At 34.3% G+C, this 23,265-nt stretch overlaps 1 protein-coding gene and 1 long non-coding RNA gene across 2 annotated transcripts in view; one reads left to right on the forward strand and one right to left on the reverse strand.

Annotated features, from left to right (window-relative positions):
• LOC129733229 (uncharacterized) overlaps window positions 1-23,265 on the forward strand; it is a 48,115-nt gene that overhangs the window by 20,871 nt on the left and 3,979 nt on the right. The window lies entirely within an intron of this gene.
• Window positions 12,179-12,796, reverse strand: LOC129733231 (uncharacterized). The gene is made up of 3 exons (XR_008729445.1): window positions 12,598-12,796; window positions 12,447-12,532; window positions 12,179-12,382 (listed from the first exon to the last, which is right to left on the reverse strand). It is a non-coding gene; the product is annotated as an uncharacterized LOC129733231 (long non-coding RNA).

Here is a 23,265-nt window from a genome sequence, read left to right on the forward strand (position 1 = left end):
GAAGTTTTTACTAGGGTAATCGCTCTTATATTAATCTCATCACGCCTTTCTGATCAATTTATCGTCAAATTTTACCATATTTTCAACGTAAAACTTTCAACCACTTGACAAAATCGAGAAGCAAATAGATTTACTTTCAAAATTTGCAGAAATTTGACGGGAAATTTAACAAATGAGAGAAATAAGATTAATATAGGTGCACCTAGGTGCTGAGATGAATAATGGAACGATTACCCTATGTGGCAGTGAAATATTTTCGTTCTTTTATTGCATTTGCACCACGGCTTGGACACTGCCCGGAAGCAGTGGGAATAGCGCTTAATTCGCATATAACTTTATATATACAACCCAGAAGTGGACAGGTATGACAAGAGTGGCGCAGAGTCTGAAGCAAGAACAACCAAACGAACCGGTAAACGCTGAACCAAACGAGCAAAATAAATAAACTTTACTACTACGCTAGACTTGTCGGAAAGGGTATTGTAATCATTAAACAAAAGTTCACAATAAATTGAGTTTTTACTCTTTTTGTTTATTTTGATCATTTTCACATCTAAAATACCGTAAACAGATTAAATTGAATTAAATTAAGATTTCTTCTTTTTGTTCATTTATTGGAATCATTTTCTGTTAACCACAAGACATGTGTATGTACGCAGCTTTTCAATTGTGTTGGCTTGTTTGCCCGATCGATGTCGCAATCGCTGAATCGTTCGTATCTAAGGAGTAAAATAAAGTAAAAACATAAGCAACTGTTCTCATAACGGGAACATTAAATTTTTACCTTGGCATTCCCGCAGAGGCAAATCTACCAATCCCTTTGGAGCTTTCTGAACTTTCCAGTTGATTGTTGAACCATGCTGTAATGTTGTTCCAAGAGTTTCCACGGAGCTGCTTAGAGGCAACAATTCATCGTCGGTACCAGTTCCAGCAACAGTCGCAATAGTCCTAGCAGCTGCAGTAGTCTCAACGTCTTTTGTCTACCATCGACAATAATTTTACTATGGAAGACATTGTCAGTGACATCTAAATTTATAAAAAATGCCTGAAAAATTGCTGTTAAGATGCATAACAATGAATGAAAATGACAAACACAGTGTTTTTATTGTTCTGAACAATGATATTTAATGTAAAATTGATGTATTCACAATGAAAAACATAAACTATGTACAATTATAGCAACTTTTAAGTTTTTTTTATGTTATTTTTTTTTCGGGTGCCCTTGTGCTGGTTCGTTTCACTTAAGTTCGGCATTGGGAAGCTTGAAGCACACCAGATATAGGTCTCAGCTTCCTGTTGACTGCGGCCACATACAGATCCTGCTCGTAATTAATATAAAGCATCCGCTTAACAAAGCGGACTTTGTAGCCTTGCGGCTATGCAGCTCCTCACTTCGAACTACCGATGCTCGTGGTACGCATTTTTTATATTTCAGTCAAATAGCCTAAATATTTTCGATAAAGAATTTATTTTTATCAAACTTATTATTCAATTAGTATGCTATGCAGTATTTTGTTGAGTCATTGATAGAATATTGCATTTTTACAAGAGTAAAAAAATGGTTTGCTCGATTTGATCAGTGAACCAACTTCAGCGTGATTCGAACCAGGATCATTCTTTCTCTGTCATCAATGAGATCAATCAAAGTGTATCATGAAAAAAACTGAAACTGGTTCGAATCAGGTTTAAAAACCCTGCATTTATTCATCTGCTTTGCGCCTCGGCTATGTTCTAGAACTGATGCATTTTTTGTTGTTTTCAATAGAAACGCCTAAACAAGGATTTGAATTTAAAGTTCTTAAGAGTTTATATATACTTGTGTGCTCGCGATCAAAAGTATTTTATCTTTCTTGAGAGTTGAAAAGTTAATGAGTTTTCTTTTAAATAATTAGATCTTACCTTTCTTTTTCAAAAGAAAATATTAATAACTGGACTCACTGGAGTTCAAGTACCAAAATATAATTTTTTCGACATTCCTCGCAATAAGCATGATACAGAAAGAACTACTTGTCGGAAACACGAAAAATCCTGTACGCTATACCTGAACGAAGGATTTTGCATCATTAACTTTAAATCGGTTCTACTGCTCAGACATCCTTTAAATCGGTTCTACTGCTCCAGACACCTCCCAGATGGTCTCGAGGAACGATGCTGGCCTAACAAACCAGTCGTCGTAGGTTCGAGTTCGACTCGGGTGAGACTGTTAGTGTCAGTAGGATCGTAGCGCTAGCCCCGCAATTGTCCCGTACACGAAACAGTTGGCTGCGAAGTCTGTGTATAATAAACAGAAGGTCGAGTTCCGAATCGGAATGTAGCACCAAGGCTTTGCTTTTTTTACTGCTCAGACCATTCTGATTTTTAAAGGAAAAATAATCTAGTCTAAAACATCAAATTTTTTTAATTGCAATTTTTTGAATTTCCGTATCCTTTTAAATAAGAGAAATAAAAAATATATTTCGATTTTTTCTCCTTAACATGAGAGTAACCCCTTTTAGTATAGATTAATTTATTATTGTAAAAATGATGAACGCATACTTAACTTTCCCTGATAGGTGACTGTATTTTTTTGTAAAGAGCAATTCCACAAGAACGGGTCCCCAATTGATTCGACCCTTTTTAATTTGGCTGAAAATTTGCATAGTTGTTTCTATGGGCAAAAGATGTAATTTTGTGCTATTGGTTTAACTTCCTGAAGCACGTCTCATTTTTGGGGAGCTATTTAAAAATGCAATTTTGGAAAGGTATTGGTAATTACAAATGTTTTTAGAGCCGCTTAAAAGGTTTTTTGATAGGTATGATGTCTTTGGCAAATATTGTCTTTCCGAAAATATAACTATAATATTTTTTGTTTGAAAAAAAAGGAAGAGAAAAACAAAAAAAAAATATTTTAAAACCTCATTTTTTTAATACCGATTTTTTTTATAAAAATACAATAAAATACCTAAACACTGAAATTGGTTCAATCGTGGAGAAATAAAAAACAAATTAAGATGTTTTGGATTTTTTTTTAATTATTATATTTGGAAGGACCAAATTGTTATCTGCAACTGTGCAGAAGACACTATGCCAATCAAAGAAAACGTTTTAGCTTTAAAAATTGTTCGAATCACCAATAGAGCAGTCTGATTAGTTTCTAATTTTTCTGCTAACTATTTTTTGAAAGAAAAATTTTTTTTTCAGAGTATTTTCTTCGGAAAAAAAATATTATCTACAACTTTGCCGAAGACGACACTACGATCACGAAACTGAGCAATTTTTATTGGCAGTGATGTTTTTTATAACTCAATTGTAACCCTATTCATACGATTGAAATGATTTAATGTTGAAAATGTTACTAAAAACATTTATTCTGCTCGGTGCAATAAGTGAAGTAACCCATAATTGTAGTGATGTTACGTTTTGCGGTGCACAATGGTGGGTCAGTCCATATTTTACACTAAACATGAACACTAAAAATGATTAATTAACAAAAAATGTGTCGCTGCTCGGTGCGCTTCGGTGCAGTGACGATTCCAACGATAACTCATATATTGTTAATACACTCCCAATATAACATGTTTCACTAGCTTTTCAAAAATTAGTTGTTTCAAAAAATTAAACCAAGCACAAAATGACGTCTTTTGCCCATAGAAACGTCTATTGAAATTGATTCCCGTCGATTGTTAAAACGTTTTTTAAGTAGACCGCATTTAAAAACTTTAGTATCCTAGAGTCGCGAGAGTTTCCAAAAAACGCGTTAATTTCAAAATCCGCGAGTAAATTCTGAAATTCGCGTAGAAAAATGTTATTTCGTAAAAAATTTTAATCATATCTGCTTAATTCTTTCGAAAAAATTAATAAGAAGTGCTATTTCATATAGGAATAAATATGAAAAAACCCTTAGAAACATATCTCGTAAAATAACGACTTTTTTGGGAAATTCGAGTAAAATACGCGTTAATTCCAAAATTCGTTGTTTACCCACTTTTGAAGTATTTAGAAAAGTTTTGGAATTAATGATGATTCCGGACTCACCATGTTTGTTCCACGTGTCTGGTATTACCCGCGTGAAAAGCGATTTAAACGCCAGTGCATCGGGCATTCCAAGTGAAGTAAAATAAAAAAAAAAGAAATATTTATTTTATATCCGTTAAACACAAATTTGAATATATTTTCTATGATTCGATTATCCGGAAAAATCGATAATCCAGAATGATTTTTTTCTATGTTCCTGATAATCGAGTCCGGCCTGTAACGATGAACCACGACAGTCAAAAAGTTAAGAAACTTTATAAAACGCCGACAATTAAAAAAAACATCAAGCTCATACTGGCATGATATTACCTGTAGCCAATTTTAAACATCATTTAAACTTAGCATGCCCTGGGCCTGTTGACAATTGCAGTTTTCTACAAGTGTTATTCTGCCCATAATTCAAAAATTGGCTAATACGTCATAGGCATCAAATCGAGAAAAACGCATTTTAAAGTTTTTCGTCGGTACAACATATTTTGACTGTCGATGACAACATTTTATTGAGTATATCACCCTTCATATATGCTGGAACTTTGCCCTTGAGTTGAAACAGAGAAATCTGCAGGAAAATTCCATCCGCTACGTATTTTTAACGCAGTAGCCGTTTTTTCAATTATAAACGAGAGGACAGTCGACAAACCGGTGTGCAATTTGGCTGATATCCGTACGATGTGAATTATATCGTGCTCGTTGGTGATGAAAATTGTTTGTAATTTAGTAGAACAACACGGAAGCACAAGTGAGGGCGAAAAGGACGACAAGACAATTGTTTCGTGCAATAATATAACAATACATATAACGAAAATATTATTATTCATGATAATTTCACAATCCACTTTCCTATTTTTTCACATCAAATATAAAATGAAATCTGAATTTTCTCTTCAATATTACTTCTAATCAAAGAGCTAAATAGCATTTTTAAGAATGTAAAGATTTATGACAGAAGGAAACAGTCACGCGTTTTGATAATTGGGTTTCGCAGCACCGCAAATAAATTCTTGTTGCATCAAATATGTTGTTCGTAAATAGTCAAATTTGATGCAAGGGCCTTACGATCGCTTACCTGTCGCCAGTAACCACCAGGCTACAACACATTTTCGAAAGTTAGATGAAACAAAGTACAGTAATAATACACTGGTTCGTGAACATGCCACTGGTAGAAACATATTGGATATTAGCCAACTTCTGAATTATTTTGGATATAAGCCAAAATTGTTTCACCTCTGCTGCCTTCCCAAATGCATTTTTTGACAATCGGCTTACGTACGGACCTTGTTTAGGGTGTTAACCGTCTTGAGAAACTGTTTTCCCGATTTTGGTGAAAATGGCATATCAGCCGTTTTCTGAATTATGGGCAGTATTGTGTTAAACTAATATTAACATATTGTATTTTACATTACATTATTTTACATAAAATAAATTTATTTGACAAAAAAAACTGGACAAAAAAGTTTCCAGTTCAGTCGATCAAGTCTAAGTTTCTTGAAGCTTTAAGGATTGAGAAATCATCCCTTTTGAGAGTCAGTAGTCCCCGTCAACTACGTGAAACTAAAAAATAGCAGAATCGTTCAACTAATCAACTCGATCAACTAGTGTGTGAGTATATATATATATATATATATATATATATATATATATATATATATATATATATATATATATATATATATATATATATATATATATATATATATATATATATATATATGTATATATATATGTATATATATATATATATATATATATATATATATATATATATATATATATATATATATATATATATATATATATATATATATATATATATATATATATATATATATATATATATATATATATGTATATACAGTCATACCTCGCTATAAGGCAACCTTGATATAACGTAACTCGATATAACGTGACTTTTTGAGATGTATTGAAATTGAAAATAAATATTACAGCAACTGTTTATGGGGTATAAAATGCTTCAAAAAACTGTTTGTAGTAAGTGTAGAAACCAATGAAACCAATGCGAAAATTGTTCTTAATGGGCATAAGAAAGGTTTGAAAATACTAATAGGTAATGCGAAATGGGTTTTCACGCATCCTTCAGTAACAGTTCACAGTCGTGCATCAAAAAAAAATTTTTTTGCTTGTTGAAATTTTCTTTGAATGGGCATAACCAAGGTTTAAAAAGACTGATAGGTGTTGGAAAATAGGTTTTCGCGCATCTTTGGGTAACCATCAGCAGTCTTGCATCAATAAGAAATTTTTTTTGCTTGTTGAAAATTGTACTAAATGGGCATAAGACTACGGTTTGAAAATACACTGGGGTCACTTTTGACGCGGTTGGTTGTACCGCATTTAAAAGATTAGATTAGACATACTTATACTAAACCTATTTTATACCGCGTACAAATAATCTTATAATCGAGTAAAAATAATCCGCGTTATTGTAAAAATATCCCGTTCAGAAAAACGCATAAAAAGAACCCGCGTAAAAAGCGGTGTACCGATAGATTGTGGAATAAATTTTTGCATAAATTAAAAAAGAAACAACAATTTTTTTTACGCGGGTTTTTTTTACGTGGATTCCGGAATTTACGCGTTTTTTTTACGCGGATTCCGGAATTTACGCGGTATTTTTTTTGCCCGGATTTCGGTTTCCCTTCACTCGGAATGCAAAATTAACGATGTTTTTTTTTACGCGGATTCCGGAATTTACGCGGTTTTTTTTACGCGGCACGTATCCCCCGCGTAAAAAGCGACTTTAGTGTATATATATATATATATATATATAAATATATATATATATATATATATATATATATATATATATATATATATATATATATATATATATATATATATATATATAAATATATATATATATATATATATATATATATATATATATATATATATATATATATATATATATATATATATATATATAAATTTATATATATATATATATATATATATATATATATATATATATATATATATATATATATATATATATATATGTATATATATATATATATATATATATATATATATATATATATATATATATATATATATATATATATATATATATATATATATATATATATATATATATATATATATATATATATATATATATATATATATACATATATATTGTCAGCTTCCTATTATATGCAAAATCGAACTTCCCAATAATTTTTATGAAATGTTCCAAAATAAAATTAAACAACGACAATCAGTGGCTAGAAAACGTGTCACAGTAAAATTCACAACAAAACTTGAATGCAAAGTTTTAATTTGATGAATCTGTTTCCAGCATGCATATGAGAGCAGTCGGGAAAAAGAAATCAACTCAAAAAACCAATTCAAATTTCATTTAAATTATTGTTGTGGTTTGAATTTTAATTTTGGTTAAAACACTAACCTGGCGAGTGCAATTGCACTTGTTGCAGAAGAGTTAACACCCAAACAACACACTTGCTGGTTACCAACCAGCATTTTTTATCTAGCTCGTATCACATTTTTTTTTAATCCGCTAGATTTTAAACTGCACTGCACTGACCGATGATATCCACCGCACTTCACCTTTTACCACCTAAGTTTTACGGTTTTATTCACAAAAAACAAATATTTTCACATTGCTGCCTTTCAGCAAATTTATCACCGAAAAAACCACGCACTATTGGCCAGCAGCCGGACAAACACTTTAAACACTTTTGAAACCGCCGCGACAGTCTTGTTGTTTTTTACACACGCGAAACTTTTTTTTTTTATGCCGAGCGCGAAATAATCGAACTTTTATTACCAACTCGATTGAAAATAAAAACTGCGCTACGTTTGCTATCGATGAGAATAAAGAAAGTTCAACACACACACCAATACAATAAACCGTGCATCTGTTTGCGCGACGTTGCTATCGGTGAGAATAAGGTCTGCGCCAATGCGAGAAAGACAGAAAAAAAACCGAAAGAATATGCCCGGCGCCAAAAGAGAAAGACGAAAAAACAGAAATAGAGCGTCCAGCGCACACACCAATGCGAGAGATCGTGTATTTCGAGCGAATTTCGTTCAACCCGCATGAATTTTGAGAGAAGCGGGTCGGATGGTCCGAATCGCGTTCCATGAAATTCTGAATCATTACTTGTTCATAACGCGACTAACTTTATATTCTCAGCTGTGCACATAGAGAATAACATATATTGCGTGCTCCCACGATGAAAAGTACATCGTAAGAACCCAGTAAGAATTGTCGGGCCGATGTCGGACCAATTCGCGTCCGATTCTCCTATTGATCGGTCCGACAACGGGTGGACATTTGGCTCAACATCGGTCCGATATCGTGCTCAAATGCAACAAAAATGTCGGACCAGGGTTCATTCGCTCCTAGGGGTTCATTCGTCTTCGTGCGTCGCGGGCGAGAGGGAAGTTTAGTTGTGTTTGTTTTGAAGCAAGTCCGGTGCGGCTGGCATGCGGACTTGGTCAAAACAAACACAACCAAACTTCTCCTGCCGCAAAGAGATCACGATGGCGGGGTGTGCGATTCAATCTTCATTGTATGCGACGCAGCAACGGCGGTGTGCAGGTTGCTTTGTTTTGATTATTTTGATAGCGCGGTTTTGGATTAGAGCGCTTCATTTATTTTAGGATGGTGCATGATTAATTATTTGTATTCACTATATAAAAATGGATTTACGTAACGCAGATTTTATTGATATTGTTCCCGCCGTTACTGAGGTGCACAATAAGCACCATCATTTTAAATCGTTCTCAATCAAGAAATTAAGCGGTGTCATGTACGTTTTATTGCAAGAAAATGTTAAATATATAACGCGGTGTACAGATTGATTTGTTTTGATTATTTTGATAGCGCAGTATTGAATTAGAGGGCTTCATTCATACGGTGATTTATGAGTAGTTATTTTTATCTACTATATTAAAATGGAATTCCGTAACGCAGATCATATTGATATCATTCCCGCCATTTCTGAGGTGCAATGGTGATGGTAATTATTTTAAATCGTTCTTAATCATAAAAGTAAGCTGTGACATGTACGTTTTATTGCAAATAATATTCGTAGAATTCGAAGCAATGTATTTGTAAAACATTTAGGGTTTCTTAATAATATAAATAGTTATATCATTCACATAACGTGAAACGTGGTAGCGGGGCTGTGCGAATCAAACCTCATTGTATTCGATGCAACAACGGCGATGTACAGGTTGCTTTGTTTTGATTATTTTGATAGCGCAGTATTGGATTAAAGCGCTTCATTTATAGGATGGTTCATAATTAATTGTTTTTATCCACTATATAAAAATGGATTTACGTAACGCAGATTTTATTGATATTATTCCCGCCGTTACTGAGGTGCCCAATAAGCAACATCGTTTTAAATCGTTTTAAATCAAGAAAGTAAGCGGTTACATGTACGTTTTATTGCAAGAAAATATTCGTAGAGTTCGAAGCAATATATTTGTAAAACATTGAGGGTTTTTTAATAATAAAAATTGTGATATCATTCACATAACCTTAACGTTGTGGCGGGGCTACACTTGTACAGGTAGCTTTGTTTTGATTGTTTTGATAGCGCAGTATCGAATTAGAGCGCTTCATTTATAGGATGGTTAATTATTAATTAAATTAATAAATAAATGAATTAATTATTTTTTACTCTATTATATAAAAATGTTATTCCCGCCGTGCACAGTAATTACCATCATTTTAAATTGTTTTAAATCAAAAAAGTAAGCGGGAACATGTACATTTTTTGCAAGAAAATATTCGTAGAGGTCGAAGCAATATATTAGTGAAACAGTTAGGGTTTTTTAATAATAAAAAATGATGATATCATTAAATTGACGAACATAAATAAAACCTGACTTTTTTCCGTTCAACCTATAATTCGAAATTCAAAGCGCTGGCATGCGTTTTTTATATTGATATTAAGACGAGACGTTTGAGAAGATATAATAGGTATCTGATTACAAAAAAAAAATATTCACAAGACTACGAAAAACATGCAAACCATGACTTTTCATGCCTGATTTGCTCCTAATTCAAAATCTGATATGCGTTTTTTACTATAACAATATGTTTGCTATTGTTTCGGACGGACATGTGTGGGAAAGTTATTATATTTTCTATACTTAAAATTGAGTTTATCATGCAAAATCATGACTTTTCAGGCTCAATTTTCGTTTGAATCATAATTCATAGAGATGATATGTGTTTTTTTCTACATTGAAATGTTCGGAATGATTTTTGAGGAGAAATAATGAGTATCTGACTATTAAAAATTGAAATATTATTCACAAAATTATATAAAACATGCAAAACCATAACTTTTAATGCTTAATCTACCTCTAAATCAAAATTCGAAGCGATGATATGTGATTTTTTCCAATAAAATGTTTGTTGATGTTTGGAAAAGACATTTGTGGAGAAACAACAGGTACCTGATTACTTAGAAAATGAGATATTATTCACTACATGAAACATTCATAATGATGATTTTTGATGCGTTATTCAAACTAGTGCTTTTTTACATTAAAATATTTAGCAATGCTTAGAGAATATGGAGATATATGTGAACTAATTGAATCTGATTAATAGAGAATGTGATATTAATCAAAAAATTACGAAGAAATTCAAAATCATAAATGTTAGTAGCCCCTAAATTGATAAAATTTTATCACACCAAATTGTTTGATTCAAATGTGCACGCGAAATGATGTTTTTGAATATCCATATATATGCGCAGGAAATAATAGCACGGTCAGGTATTTTCCGCGGTTTTTACGAGTTTTTTTTACGTGGATTTTCGAATTCATGCGGTTTTATACGCGGTGTTTTACGCTAAATGGCGCACTGGATGCGACATCATGCGCATTGTGCATAAGATAAAAAAAACGTCGCAAGTCATTGTTTTTGATTTTTAGCTGAAACGGTATAATATATAACAAATAAATGTATGCGGCACATCTCAGACACATGAGCTATTTTCAATTAATACGTAACTACAAACATAATAATATCATAATTTCTGGCTTCTGGCGAACATCCCAAGGTGGTCAAATACCATCCAATCTTAATAATTTCAGAAACAGGATTATGCCCAGAGACCAGAAATCATTCCTAATAGCAGTTCTGATTTCTGGAATGACGACTCCGATTTCAGGAATACAGTCAGCTTTTTTTACGCGGGGAGCACGTACCTCGAAAAAAAACCGCGTAAAAAACCACGTTAATTCGAAAATCCGCGTAGAAAACACAGTGATTAAAAAATCCGCGTAAAGTAAACCAGCAAAAAGGGCTTTAGAAAAAACTCGAGACGCTCTACGACCAGTGCTTGAAATTGTCCTCTTTGACGGTCATTCCGCCTAAGAAGATTTTTATGAAAAATATCGTTGCCGACGATATTTTGTGCATCCCGTAGAGTGCACGGCAGCAACTTGCGAAGATGTGATTATGTGGCAGTGAAATAGTTTTTTTTTTGCATTCACATCACCGCTTGAACACTGCCCGGAAGCTGTTGAAATACGCCCAATTCGCATATAACTCTATATAAACAACCCAGAGGTAAACAGGAATGACATGAATGAATAGATATAGTGGCGCAGAGTCTGAAGCAAACCAAAAAACCAAACGAACTGTCAAACCCTAATGCGAACGAGCAAAGTAAATAATCTTTACTACAACGCTAGACTTGTTGGAAAGAGTATTGTAATAATTAAAAAAAGTTTGACATAAATTGAGTTTTATTCTTTTTGTTTATTTGGATCATTCTATCGTACAATAGATTGAATTGAAATTTATTCTGTTTGTCAATACAATTGACATTCCTGGACATGTGTATGAATGCAGCTTTTCAATTGTGTAGGCTCGCTTGCCCGATCGATGCCGCAATCGTTGAATTGTTCGTATCAGTCTAAGAAGTAAAATAAGGGAAAAACATAAGCAAATTGTTTTCATAATGGAAACATTGATTTTTTACCCTAGCTTTCCCGCTGAAGCGAGTCTACCGATTCCTTTGAACCTTCCAGTTGATCGCTGGACCATGATGTAATAGTTGCTCCTAGAGTTGCCACAGAACTGCTTGAAGGCAACAATTTGGCAGCAGTCCCAGCAGCAGTAGTCCCAACAGCAGCAGTAGTCTAGCAGTAGTCTCTGGATTAGGATTACTCTGGTCAAAATAACAAAAAAAAAACACACACACACACACACAAATTAAGACAAACCTCTTCCATGCTCTCGTGCTGGTTTGTTTCATTGAAGATCGGCATTGGAAGCTTGAAGCGCACCCGGTATAGATCTCAGCATCCCGTTGGCTGCGGCCACGTACAGATCCCACTAGTAATTAACATGAAGCTAATCAAAATGGCAAAAAAGAACATTTTATTCATCACTTGCAATCATTTTTTAATTTACTTACACTGCAAAGTCGGATGTTTCCGGTAGTAAAACAGTCTACCGGAAGACAGCAAAAACCCATCCATATCTTTGTTACTATCGAGTTCTCTGGAAACCGTTGTATTTCGCCATGGTATTTATCTCTAAAGTGCATTGTGAACGAGTGAACTTACCTCTATATCGTCGGTTGAAGAAAACGCTAACACAACTCAATATTTTAAGTATTTGATATCGTAAACTTTCATCTCATAAAGCATCTACCATAGCTGTGTCCATTTTGTTCAACTAACCCGTACAGAAGCTTATGGGATCACAAGCTTTCAAACGGGTTTTTCCTGAAACAAGTAGGGTGATTGATCTAAGGCGATTAAACTTGTTGAGTTGAGAAAACCTGATGTCTAGTACCTACGGGCATCTTTAGCGGTGGTCTATTTTTGAAACAACTTTGTACTAGATTTACACCAGCTAAACCTGAATAGAACCAGCACTTTATATCCACAAGACTTTATGGATTTGACGGTTTGACCCGAGCGTCAGTGACATTTCTTATAATGGATTGATATGATCGAAAAATTTCTGCAACAAGTAGGGCTTCGGAGGATAGCGAAAAATATTTGATCGCGTAGATGTTTATCTTCCGTTTTCGTCCCATCAATTTTTCAGAATTTTGCAGTTCTTCAAACTTGGGTTCGGTTTTGAGGATATTGAAACAAGCCTGCATTTTGAACGTTTTCAGTTCAGTGTCTTTGAGGAACATTTTTCTGGCCTCTCAAGGTCTCCTCTAGTCCCACTACAATTAAGGCGATTAACAATTAGCCAACATATTTGTCATCCTGGTGGCTGGTGGTTGCAAACCAAGTAGTTGAACCTACGGTTATAGTCTTCCAGAATTCCCCCTTTTGCTGGTCGGTTTCCTTGAAGCCAAAAACGACAAACCTGTTCATTTTCTTCTTCAGAAAAGCCACAAAATTGAATTGTGAATTGTCATAAAAAATCTTTGTTTTGTTTATTCCCCAACACTTGTATGGCAAAACGCTTGTATGGAAATAGCTGAAAATGAGGTATTCAATTTAAATATGAAACATTAAAATATGACCCACCTATTGGTAGCGTACAAAGGGTTTTAGAACGATCTATTTCTTGTTTCTAAAAGTTACAAAAATAGACCAAAACGTATACCAGTTTCAATTTTTTCAATTTAGATTTGAGTATGTTCCAAAATATATAATAAAACAACGATTTGGACCACCGCTGAAGATGCCCTAAATATTTTGATATGAATTTTGATGCAAGCGAAATTTTGAACCTTATTTGTGACATGGTAATCGTGGTTCGCGGCATTAATAATCTTAGTTCATCTTTATACTAAATAGAAGTGGAGCATTGGAAATTTGAGGAATACACGTAATATAAACATACTTTTGTGTCGAACACAGGTATATTATCAATTTATATACCTAGCAGTGTGAAAGAAACTAGTGAATAATTAGTATTCAGACTACAACATATTTACATGCACATATGTTCTTACATGGGTACACAAGAAGATTTTGCAGTCCCGTCCCGGCTTTGCCGTATAGAAAATTGTTGATGTTTGTTTTGAAAAAGAAATTGAAGCAAGTGTTTGACACTTTTTTCCGGTATGGACTGCCTCACTGCGACCAGAATCGTTGATCTATTGTGAGTTATGCCCGGGTGTCCGCTATATCCCGCACTTCTATTATTAGCAATACCACTATTGAGAAGTAGCATGAAGTGGCTTATTATTATGTTATCCGTGCTTGTGAGTAATGTGATTTTACCCCTTCTGTTACACGCTATCTGCTCTACTATACCGAGCCTCGTTTTTTCTGCCAAATATCGCTAATTATAATTCCCTGCAGAAATTTCATTGTGTGTCTTTCTGGGCAGTTTTATTGATATGAGGGAAATATTTTTGTTAAGAGTAAGTCACACAAAGCTTTTATAGAACTCAGCGAATAGGAGGGTTAGTGGTGGGGGAGCCTGAGAATAAACCCATGCCTAAAATCCACTTCGATATCGAATGGTTTGATTCTACTAAGATTCGAAACCATGACCATCCGCTTGACAAAGCAGACTCTGTAACCTTGCGGCTACTTAGCGCCCGTTTTAAAGCACTTGTGCACTCAAATTGAATTTGATTTTTTTTTGGTCTAGACAAACATTATATTTTACAGCCACATTTTTTGGAAAAAAAATAGTTTCGAGATAATCGCAAATTACGCGCTGACAATAGCTGTCAAATCGGTTCTACTGCTCAGATGTTTATGATTTTTTGAGAAAAGGTACTCTAGTCGAAAAAAATCGAAATATTCATTTATTTTTTATCTGGAAGTACATATCCTTTCAGAAAATGAAATAAAGAATATTTAGATTATTTCAACATTGCGTGATTTTGGATAGGTATTATGTAACCTTTCAGCTTTATTACAAAAGTTCACATCAATGGACAACGTAATCCCAATTCACTAACAAAAAAAAAATGTAACATTGGTGTAACACCGGCTCACCAACAACAAAAAGTACAAAGAGCAAAAAGTTTTGAAGCACTGTTTTCAGACACTCGGTCTTTTGAAAGATCTTAAATTAATTTTAAAACGATGAAAAACGAGCTTGCGATTGGAGTTAATTCAACGAATTGACACTGCCATACCAAGAGCCTCCAGTACGATTTTCCAATTAATAATGATAGAGTTCAGTTTTCTTTGTAACTTTGTTAGTTCAAGGATTTTTTACACTCGCAAAACATGCAGGGTATGGGACTACTTCAACATCGGTTTTCTTCGTCTGGTTTCCTGCAGCATTCTAACGCAAAACCTGCCAGAGAGCGACTTCTGTCGATGTGATGCAATTCCTTACCGATACTCTAATTATTTTTCTATTATGTGTTATCCCTGGAAAGATAATCATATTTTGATGTGCGTTAAATGATAATCATACGTCAAATTGACTCTCGACTTTCAAATAATTGAAAATGCAATTTTTTCTTCAAAAATTATTATTGAATGGTCATTACAGTGTTAACTCATCGATAAATAACAAACACCAGAATTCAGGTTTTAATATATCTTTATTGTTCTAGAAAAAACGAGTAAAACCCAACGCACGCAAGCGAGGAGTCAAAATGACGCAGAGTATCTTTCCAGGACGCAACTTTGAAAGACTATTTGCAAAAAATGTTTGGGGATTTTTTTCTAGCATTCGTGCTGTGCAATTCCACAAAAAGGGGAACCTTTTTAATCCATTTTTTGAAAAAAAAAAAAATAAAAAAATCAGCAACTAATTAGAGTGCTCTATTGCTGATTGAACATATTTTGGCATTCATAACGGTTTCCTTCATTGGCATAGTATCTTTGGCAAAGTTGTAGATGATTATTTTGTCCTTAAAAAAAAAGTTTAGCTTTGAAAAACAAAATTTAAAATCATATGGTTTTCCCAAAAAAAAATATTTTTTTTCCTGATTTCACCATGATCGGACACTCCGCAATGTTAAGGTAATATTTTGCAGTTTTCATAAAAAAATCGTATTTTTATGAAATGAGCTTATATTTTTTTTGAAAGACAAAATTATCGTCTACAACTTAGCCGAAGACGTCACACCGATCAAACAAACAGTTTTGGCTCTAAAATATTTGTAATCATCTATTTCCGGTACAGCAATTTTCAATAGCTTCTCAAAAATTATTCGTGTTTTAAAAATTTAAACCAATAGCACCAAATACCGTCTTTTGCCAATAGAAACGTCTATGCAAAGTTTGAAACTGTGACATTTTCCGAGGAAGTCTCTGAAGATTGCGTCGAAGTTTATGTTTTTAAAATGACGAGTCAAACGACGGAAAACATAACCTGAGCTCCCCTTGTCCTAGAATAATTTTTTTTCTAAAAAAGTATTCTACGGTTGCACGTCAGAGTTTTTTATACACTTTCGTTTTTTTTTTAGAAAACAACGAACATTTAATCCTTTTTTTAAAAAAATTGGCAAAGTCGACTGAAATAAAAACATAAGTAAGAAAATAATAAAGTTATTTAAAAAGTCCTACATACGCATTTTTGGTAGTAGCCCTAATAAATAAAATTGATTCCAGTCGATTGCAAAAATGTTATTTCAAGAAGACCGTATTGAAAAACTTTGTATCCCGAAGTCGCTGTTCATGGAGTGAACATAGCTTCCGGAAAACTACGTGGAAAAAAAATATTTGGTAAAATTTTTCAATCATGTTTACTTGATTCTTTTGAAGAAAATTAAAAAGCAGTATTATTTCCATCTGCGAATGAACATGAATGTCGGAAAAATAATTAACAGAAACCATAAATACCCTATTGCGTAAATAACGTCTTTGCTGGGAAATGCGAGAAAAAAAACGCGTTAACTCCGAAATTCGTTGCTCACTCACTTAGAAGTGTTTCGGAATTATCCCTTAAATGCGCACGACGTTAAAAAATCATCTAAAAACATAAAATTTTTGTTTAACAGGTTTACTGCTCTAAGACTTATCAATATGCATAAAAAATTGAAAGATTTACTTTGAAATGTGCAAATATTACCATGTTGTTTTAAAACAACACTGCGACTTTATCGCAGAATAAACTATAAACAATTACTTTTGTTAACAGTAAGTTGAGTTTTCAGTATAATTTCTGATAGTTCAGACATTTTCACTTACCACTTATCTCTTATCAGGTCTCTTATCAGGTTTTATGAACCCATACTTAAAGTCCAGTTTTTTGACATCGAATGGCCTGATTCTACTAAGATTCGAACTTACGACCATTCGCTTGACAAAGCGGACTCTATAACCTTGCGGCTACGCAGCTCCCCAATAAATAAAATACATATATTTTAAAACGTTATTAGTAATGTTGGTTCAAAACAACATTGCGCATTTGAGGGTTAACATTCACTCCGGATTTTCCATTTTGTTCCACGTGCCGCGTATCCTTCGTGTAAAAAGCGACTGTAACGATTTTTTAAAAACAAGATGTTGGACAACAAAATTAATTTTCAATTTTAAAAAACAATTAAAAAATGACCAATGATCAAGTAAAAAGTTTTAAAGACTTCAAGAAACAAAAATACTTTTGGTGGTTTTGAGATTTTTGCTAATTAGAGAAACGGAACCAATTGGATTAGCACACTGAAGGTAATTTTAAATTTGTCCAATTTTAAGCTTATTTAATTTTTTTGCAAAAATAAAATGGTAAAAATCATCATAACAAAGTCGATAGTTGAAATCTAATAAATTTAGTGGAAAAAAAAAACAAAACATGCATTTTTCCCATATTTAAGCTTTGCTACAGCTTAGAAAGCTAATCGATTTAAGTTTATTAAACATATCTGTTCTTTTTTTAATATTTCATATAAGCATTAACACAGGTTTTAAGTTCAAAAGAGCAGTAAATTATGTTTTTATTTGAGTCTTTTCAATTTTTGTCAATACTAATTATATTGCGGGTGATAGGACAAAATATGTAATATTATTTTAAAAATTATGCACTAATCTGCAAGCAATACAGATTTTAGGAACTTTCTAGGACGCCGAAAATTGATGATAAACATATCAACCTCTAGCCAATTTTGAAAATCATTGAAACTTAGTATGGCCTGCTGACAATTGCCGTTTTTCACAAGTGCTATTGTGTTGAACTAATATTAAACATCTTGGAACATTCGCTACTCGCTAGATCAGTTCAACAGTGAAAACAAAATAAAGTTCTGAATCGTCTCTCTTAACCATGTCTTTGAGATGCGGCAAAGCCAATGTCCTCATGCTCGGAAACCCCTGTATACGATTTTGCACTGCTAGTGGGGTAAAAGTTTTCAAATTTACAGAAAAAAATTCAGTTGACACAAAAAACGTGGCAAAAAAAATTACAGCTCAGTCGATCAAGTCTAAGTTTCTGAAGCTTTAATGATCGAGAGATAATCACTTTTGAGAATCATGACTCCCCGTCAACTATGTGAAAGTAAAAAGTAGTAGATTCAATTGACTAATAACATGTTTTTTATTCTACAGAGAAGTTTGCCAAAATCACATCGATTTTTGCAAGTTTTCATTTTTTTCAAAGTGCACTGATTTTAGTAAATGCACTCTATAATGTTTCAAAGTGAATTAATTTTTGTTTCCATTTTACAGCTTATTATAAATTATATGTATATATTTTGCCGCTGAATATAATACAGGTCGGACTCAATTATCCGGAATTCGATTTATTTTTGCTTCTCAAGATTTCACCCCCTTCGCCTCATACAAGTAGAATATAAAAAAAGAAATATTTATTTTATGTTCGTTAATAGTAAATTTGAATATTTCTCTGTGATTCAATTATCGGAAAACTCGATTATCCGGAATGAAAATTTTTTAATGTTCCGGATAATCGAGTCCCACCTGTATACAAAATCGGATTTTCCATTAGTTTGTAATCAATGTTTCAAAATAAAATTATTTAAAAGTCCACTTATCTGTGGCTAAGAAACAACGGGCACACTTATTTTGACAAAAAAATACTTAATAAAGTGCAGTAAAATTTCACAACAAAACTTATTTTGCATTCTTTCAATTTGATCGACCTGTTTCTAACATGAATGTAAGATTTTATAATTTATTTTCATAAAGATTTCGTTTGATAAACAAACTAAAAATCTTCGTCCCACACCTTGAACAATTAAGAGCAATTTTCATTAACTTGATGAGCAAAAAAAATTAAGTCTAAACAAAACAACTAAAACTGCCGGACATTCGAAACACTAACCTGGTGAGTGCGATTGCACTTATTAATGATGCAGAAGAAAAAAAACACCAAAACAACACATTTGCTGGCTACCAAGCAGCATTCATTTCTAATCTAGCACGGATCAAATCCGTTTTAAATTTCCTAGATTTTCCAGCACACGACACTGATATCCATTGCACTGCACCTCTATGAGTTTTACTAGTTTATTCACAAACAATTTATTCATATAACACTGCTGATTTCCAGCAATTTTGGCACCGAAAAACCACGCACTTTTAATTAGCAGCCGGATAAACACTTACGACACTTCAGAAACCGCCGCGACGTTTTTTTGTTTTTGAAAACATGCGGAAACGTTTTTTTTTACCGCGACACGAAATAATTTATATTTTAATCACAACTCGTTTGAAAATGAAAAAAATGTTTGCGCTACGTTTGCTAGCGATGAGAATTAAGAGGGTTCAACACCCACACTAATACAATAAATCGTGTATCTGTTTGCGCAACGTTGCTATCGGTGAGAATAGAGATCTACGCCAAAGCGAGAAAGACAGAAAAAAACCGAAAGAATATGCCCGGCGCCAGAAGAGAAAGACGAAAAAACAGAAATAGAGCGTCCAGCGCACACACCAATGCGAGAGATCGTGTATTTCGAGCGAATCCGCATGAATTTTGAGAGAAGCGGGTCGGATGGTCCGAATCGCGTTCCATGAAATTCTGACTGGGAAGGAAGGCGGAGAGAGTGCACCAGTAACGATTTTTTTCATATGGTGCTCTTTTGTGATCTTCGTTATTCACCTACCATGGAGGTCTGTTTGCAAATGTGCGAAGAATAAGAATAACTCGCACACTGACGACGATGTCAACGCATCATAGGCTTGGTTTATACGTATTCATTAGTCGCTAGAAGCGATTTTTTTCCATCGGTGGTTATAACTAGCATATTACAAAATTGTTACACATTTTATCTATCCAACAACATATTGGTTATTGTTATCCATGATGTGATTATGCTGTTATTAACGTTTGAAATCTGACGCAACATTTGCCAGTTTCATTTCCAATTTTACAGAATGCATCCCAGTATAGTAAACAAGGACGTTGTCCCACGTCAAAATCTCTACAAATGATTGACGTTGTTTGCTAGCACAACCACGTATATCAAAAAGTAAAACTGATTTAATGTTGCGATGAGAATTAATAACAATGCAAACAATCGAACTGCAAAATAAATGATATGGAATTATTAAACTGCTAGGAAGAAATATTATGATTTACACGAGTTCTTACAATTTTTTCTGTAAAATTCCAATTACCGATTGATCAAACATTCTAAAGTGTCAAATGATTTTCGGCTTCAATAAAATTGTCATGAAACCAGAAAAAAATTGTTTTGAAAAACCAAAGTCTAAAAGCTGCCAAAACTTTTTAAAATTAATTCATACATTGATTTTCAAATGATGAAATGACAATCACTATCCACAGTTTAACAGCGTACTTATAGATGAGCAATTTTCGTTGAAACCGTCCCACTAGTGACACGAGGTCTTTCAAAAGGACATTTTTGTGTCTAATTGAAAGGAAGTAATGAAAAAAAAAATATTAAACTACTTTGGTTAGTTCATATTGATAGACCCCTCAGGCACCAAGGGGTCAAACGGTTTTTGAAAAGGTGTAGTTTGAGAGATTCTTGATCTTTTTATTGATCCATTTCTCCTGAAATTGTCATTGAACCCTCTACGAACAGTACGTCGTTTTAAAGAAAAATGATAGAGCTTTCATCGGAAGTAAAAAAAAAATAGATTGGCCGCCATCTCAGGTTTTTTTTTCTTCTGAAAAACGTGTTTTTGAGCAAGTATGCAACCACCGATTTTTAATTTGACACCACAATTGGAAAGCTGAAAAAAAGCTTCAAGATACATTCATACAATTAAATCAACAACAAGTTTATCTTGCCATTCAGATCACTTTTCGAACTCGAGCTTCGATCAGTTCAACACATTACACGCGGTTAATATCAAAGCAACGAAATATACTGAACCCCTGGTGTGCGTATGATGTGGACAGTTAGTATTCCTAGTTCACGTGCACCCATGCAGTCATTTCTGAATGGTACTTAATCAATTTGCCTGAATTTTGATAGGTAGGTACACTTTTCGCCAATAATAATAGAGATGAAGAAAAAAAAGATGGTGATTGTTGTTTGAGAACTGCACTGGCATACGCGTCAAGGTTCCTTGGGATAAAGCAATTCTGAAATGATCTGCTATAATTGATAACTAAACTAGATCGTCTGAAGGTAAACAAAATAACCAGTATCCGTCAAACTTAGATGCGTGATGTCACCGTGCGATGGTCTATACCAGCGGTTCTCATCCTTTTTTTGTCCGCGTACCCCTTGGCGATATTTTACAAATCAATTGTACCCCCAGACTTGGAATGTTCACGCAGAGTGGGAGGGAGTAGTGGTTGATCATGTTTTGGTAGTCTAGTTCAGGTTTCAAATTGAACTGTGATTTGTTTGATTGCTACAGTCATGTTTTAAGAGCAAGTTTGAACAACAAATAAAGTATTAAAAAAAAACTGCTTTGTCCGCCATTACTGATTTTTCTTTCGCGTAATCCTTGAAGGCTCTCGCGTACTCCTAGGGGTACGCGTACAAGAACTGCTGGTCTATACGTTCTCTGGCAAACAACAGAGATATTTATGGGTTTCTTTGATTTTTTCACTTTTCACGTTCGAAAATGTAGTATAATGTTGGCCGTTTCGTATTTCCAAAGTTTATTGATTGTAGTTCATCAATGAACTCGGTCCATGGCAGCTTGCCTTCAGTTTCTTGAGCGTCGTACACTTCCAATATCTTGCTCCAGCTCGTTGCGCACCTCTACGTCAGTTTTGCGGGATTGCAGTCCGGCATTCTTACAACGTGTCCCGTCCGTTGTACCGTTCCAGGTTCAGTGACTTTCTGGATACCGGGCTTAAGGTAGAGTTGCGCTAGCTCGTGGTTCATTCTTCGCCTCCATACGCCATTCTCACATACTCCGCCGAAGACGGTCCTATGAACACGTAGTACGTAAAAGGCTAATGCTTACAAGTCCTCCTCAAGCATCGTCCATGTCTCGTGCCCGTAGAGGACTACCGGACTTATGAGCGTCTTGTACATGGTGCACTTGGTACGGGGGCGAAGTTTACATGACCGTACATCTTGTGAAGTCTGACGTTACCAATGATCTACAAATGGTACACAAATCCTCCAAACACCTCAAACTGATCTCCGTCGATCACTACACTACTGCCTATGCGAGCTCTATCGCGCTCGGTTCACTCTGGATCTGGATACTTGGTTTTCGACATATTCACCTTCAATTCAACCTTTTCTGCTTTACGTTTCAGCTTGGTGTACTGTACAGCAACTGCCTAGAACGTCCTAATGAGCAGATGAACTCGGTTGTTCTTAAATTCCAACTTGTCGCCCTTTTTGTATATTGGGCATATTACTCCCTCCTTCCGCTACTACGGTAACTACACCCAGATCCTGACTATCAGCTGATGCAGACAGAAAGCTAACCAATCCGGGCCCAGCTTGATAAGCTCCGCTGCGATGCCGTCCTTTCCAACGGATTTGTTATTCTTGGGCTGCTAGATAGCATCCTTGACTTCACTTGGCGTGAGGGGCGGTATGTCTCCCTCATGTGGTGTGCTGACGAAGTCGTTCTCCTACCGTCTCAGTCCTCTGCCTCTGCGACATTCAGGTGTTCTTGTGGTGCTGCTTCCATCTGTCAATCACCTCTCGTTCATCCGTCATGATTCTTCCATATTTATCTCGACACATTTCAGCTCCCGGCACGGAAAGGTTTCTAGGTACGTTGATTTGACGTGGTGGTCATTTGGTTTTTCATTATCTTTAACATAATGGAGGTTAGACTAATTGGTCTAAAGGCGTTTATCGGTCTAAAGTGTTTTATCGCGCTTGCCATCCTTTGGTATGAAGATCACTCTCGTTTTTCTCCAATAAGTAGGTATGTGATCAAGTGTTAGACTGGCCCTAAATATCTCGGTTATGAATGAAATTATTACCCTTTCACACC

This window comes from Wyeomyia smithii, chromosome 3, assembly GCF_029784165.1.
Source record: "Wyeomyia smithii strain HCP4-BCI-WySm-NY-G18 chromosome 3, ASM2978416v1, whole genome shotgun sequence".
NCBI lineage: Eukaryota > Metazoa > Arthropoda > Insecta > Diptera > Culicidae > Wyeomyia > Wyeomyia smithii.